The sequence below is a fragment of the Astatotilapia calliptera genome, chromosome 7 (genome assembly GCF_900246225.1).
Source record: "Astatotilapia calliptera chromosome 7, fAstCal1.2, whole genome shotgun sequence".
Lineage (NCBI taxonomy): Eukaryota > Metazoa > Chordata > Actinopteri > Cichliformes > Cichlidae > Astatotilapia > Astatotilapia calliptera.
Genome location: NC_039308.1, coordinates 13,143,239 through 13,147,674, shown reverse-complemented (window position 1 = coordinate 13,147,674; position 4,436 = coordinate 13,143,239).

Below are 4,436 nucleotides of genomic sequence, written 5' to 3'. Positions count from 1 at the left end.
AAAAAATGCCACAGACAAGACAGACAGGATAATCAATCACATGAGTTCAAAACACACACGGGCGCGCACGCTGGCGATGTCTGCTGGCTGTGTGTGTTTGCAGGAGTCATAAATCAACGCTGCGTTGTCAGAGTGTCTAACATAAGCTGGAAAGAGAAATAGAGCAGCGGTGCAGTCTGCTCCATGCTCTGCTACACTCTCTTTCTTCAGCTCTGTATGGGTGCCAGGCCAAATGACAGAGCACAGATAATGCTAGGTGATCTACTGTGCGTGTGTGTGTGTGTCCTTGTGGCTGGCCAACGTGCCAGACAGCAACCTCATTAATGTAACACAGCAGAGTTGGCTCAGAGGTGACCTCATTATTCTCCTCCCCAATCTCAAGGATAACAAAGTGTTGCCTGCATTTTCCACAACTGCCGTCTAAGTGTGTGTGTGTGTGTGTGTGTGTGTGTGTGTGTGTGTGTGTGTGTGTGTGTGTGTGTGTGTGTGAGTCGGGTTTTCATAGTCATGAATCAGCACTACAAACCAGCGTCACATTGTTTTGATAGCAGCTTTCCTGCTTAGCTCAGTAATTATAACACCCAGGCTCATATTGCTCCAGTAAATCTCTCATAAAAATTCCACCAGACGAGCGTCACAGCTCCAGGAAAACACAGGTAAACAACGAGGAGCAGGGAGAGGATGCTGCGAAAGAACATGGTGTGGGAGTCAAAAGGATAATAGGCCAGAATATTAGGTGTGATTTACAGATTGCTACCCAAAGATGCAGGGCTTTACCAACAGGTGATGTCATGGGGCTGTATCAACTTTTTATGTGCAGTCTGTGGGAAGAAACAGGATGCCCAGTTTAAGCTTAAGGACTGTTTTCCAAATTTTTAATGTACAAAGTGGATACATTTCTTACTAGCTTTTAAAACTGGCAGACCATTTAGTTTACTGGGTGCTAGAGGAACTGATTAAAACGTTTAATTAATTTCAGGACGTAGGGCTTGAAAATGTTCATTATTCCCTCTAAAAATATCATTTTGGTTTTTAGATAGCATAAGTCCTGTCAAAAGTCTGGAGCCACCCCTCATCTGCTTTATATGTTCTAGTAAAATGGGAAATATGTGCAGAGATTTGTTTAAACATATGCAAACATAAATGCAAATACGGTGTTTAAGTCAGTATATGGTATGACCACGTTTATTCTTCAACACAGCTTGAACTCGTGTAGGCAAACCTCATTGTCTTTACTTTAAGTAGTCTTCAGGAATAGTTCTCCAGGCTTCTTGGAGGACGTTCAAAGCTTTTCTTCAGATGTTGGCTCTCTTTTTGTTCCATTCACTAAGACGATCCCACACTGCTTCAAACATGTTGAGGGGAGGCCCATCCATGGCTCATTGTGTAGCATTGTGTGTTTTTCTGTCCAGGTATTCTTTTACTACCCTGGCAGTATATTTTGGATGATTGTCATGCTGAAAACTGAAGCTGTTGTAAATCAGATGATTTCCAGATTGTATCATACATCCATCCATTCTCCTCAAATTATCCAGTTGAGGACCATGGGGGGCTGGATAGGCTCCCTATCCAGTCATAGGGAAAGAGGCAGGGTACACCCTGGACAGGGCACCAAACAAAAGCTCTAACCCCACTAACTGCATGTCCTTGGACTGTAGCAGGAAACCAAAGTATCTGAAGAAAACCCACACAAACACAAGGAGAACATGCAAACTTCACAAATCGAATTATACTTTTATTGCACACATAATTCCATTAATTTTGACATCATCCCTAACACCACTCGATGAAATGCAGCCCTAAATCACAACAGAGCCCAACTGTGATGGTGATTTAAAAGAGAGTCATCCCTCCATAAGATCTGTTGCCATTGATTTTCTGTCCAGTTCTTGTGTAATTTGGCATACCTCAGCCTTTTCTCCCCTTTTCTCCTTCTTAAGAATGGCCTCTTGACAGCCACCCTTCCACTGAGATTATTTGTGATGAGGCTTCAGCCAACAGTAGCTGAAGGGTCAGAAGCATCTCTCAGGTCCTGTGTCACGTCCTGGCTGGATTTGTCCTATTTCTTTAAGACATGACTTTTAAGTTCTGTTTATCGTCTTTGAGAGGAATAAAACTCCTCTAAAATAGTCAAAGTGGTAAAAGTGGACTGAAAATGAGCCAAAAAGCACCCAATGTCCAAAGAAAAACTTTCAAAGGCCTTCAGAAAGTCTGGAGAACTATTGCTTGAGATCGTTTTAAAAAAGGTTACAAGACCGTCTGGCTCCTTGGAGGCAAAATAAGCATGGTTTGAGACTTTTGCACAGTAATATAAATAACTAAATGAGGACTTATCATACCGAATAACTAGTAAACTTCGTAATTAGCTATTCGTGTTCTGAGCACCAAAAACAATGTAAATATTACCCTGGCATCCAGTATATTTGGTTGGATTGGCAGAGTCGACCAAAACTATCTACATGGTTTTCTACAACAAAACTAGTGAGAAAATGTTTTTATAATTTGGTTGAGCTGGCATTTTGAGTACATACAGTAACACAGGCTGGTCTTTTAATGCAAAACATTCAGCTGTGGAGCTCTCTAAGTAAGTACATGTTTGGACTGTCAAGGCTGTGATGTGGACAGCTGAGAGCTGTTGTAAGGAGATCTGCTGCTGATGATGGTGATGATAGTGAGGCTTATTGGCCTGTAACTCTGCTGTCTGCTCTAATAGCAGCGCTGACAGATGTAGACCACCCACTTTCCTCTAGCCAGAACACATTCATCATACTCTTAACTCTTTTTTTTTTTCCAACCATAACATCTTAGCCGGAGGCTAGAAAAATATATACAGAACATGCGATCTGGTCGTTACAGTTTTGAAGCAAAGGGATGTTATAGATTTTCGGGATGGTCAGAATAATAAAGAATCCTGATTTCAAGTATCTGGTTCATATTTCTGAGTTAACCACAGTGGAGCAGGCCAGAGCCATGGTATGAAATGTGGGCAAGAGAGAGACGTTACCGTCATGGTCATTCCTCAGCTTTTCCTTTCTCCTTCTCCATTTCCTCTTCGTCTTTTTATAAAATTAGTATAATTTAATTCAACTGAAATGTTATTAAATTTTTTGGTTAGTGCATACGTATCAGTTCTCTAAATCATTTGCCCTGTGTTTTCATCGAGAGGAGAATAAAAATTTCATACTTGACATGTTAGCCTTGTGGCAGACCAGACGGTCATGCTAACTACCAGATGTTAGTCTGAAACAACAACCCACATTAGCTCTCTTGGTAACATTTTCTTGGTATCTGAGTAATAAAAATGAAAACACATTCTGCCTGAAGATCAAAACACACGTTCATTGGGATAAAATACTCTGCCGATGTCATTTCGTCTGCAAGATTTCCAATTAGCTGCTCAGTTGTAGAAAAAGAAGAAGAAACAACATGTAAGCATTACTGTAAGTGTCAGGCTTGATGCTGGATTGGCCTTGGGTGCCACTAACAACATGCAGGTTGCCCACAACTTTGTAAGGCACAGATCAAGTTTCTTGGCAGTGCCACCTGTAACTGAGTTCAGCCTGCAAGCTGCTGTTAATCAAACATTGATGAGCTCCTCTGCTCAACCACAAAACAGGCATGATGTGTCAGTGTTACAAAGACCCAAAACAAGAAAATGCATTTCCACTGCGTTGTTTCATAAATAAAAGCTGTGGGAATAGCACTTATTTCTGCCATTCCTCTAACCAACCACAGCTTAGGAGGCCTCCCAGCTTTACCAGCTAGCTAAAATGTTATTGGTTTCCTATATCACAAGGATATCGTGAGAAAAGACAAGATTAAGCCAACGCAAAAATACCACATAATTAAAGTTCTTTAAGTGGACACTTGATACTGACTCCAAGGGCAAGTCATTCCCTGTAGACTACTGTACCATTAAAAGGGTCAGCTTTATATAATAAATGGCTTTGGTCTGGGCAAATTTCTTGAATGGAATCACTGTAGTGTCAGCTATTGGTTTTTCTGTTTTTCTGGAGTCAGATGCTAGCATGTTTAGATGAATGGGTAGAGTGCTAACTCTAGACTGCTTGATGACAATTAGTGCTAAGAGACTAACAAAACACTTCACTCACCAAAACTTAAGCACAAACTTTGTGGGTGGCTTGTAATACAGCTCACATTATTTGTACGGTGGGTCCTTTAAAATGTTCAAAAAAGGCAAAAGCAGCATAAAATCTGTGAAGAAGCTCAATTCAGAAGGTGAGGTCTTAGACAGCAATGGGCTTTAATTGCTTGTCAAATGTATAATGCCAGCAACCAGTTACATTTGGGAATCTTTAACTCTTGGACGTAAAGACTGCAAAAACATCTGTAAACCTGTTATTGCTACTCTGCAGTATACATGCTTTTAATAAATGTATGGTAAGGTTTTATGTTTTAAGACAAATTAATTTAAA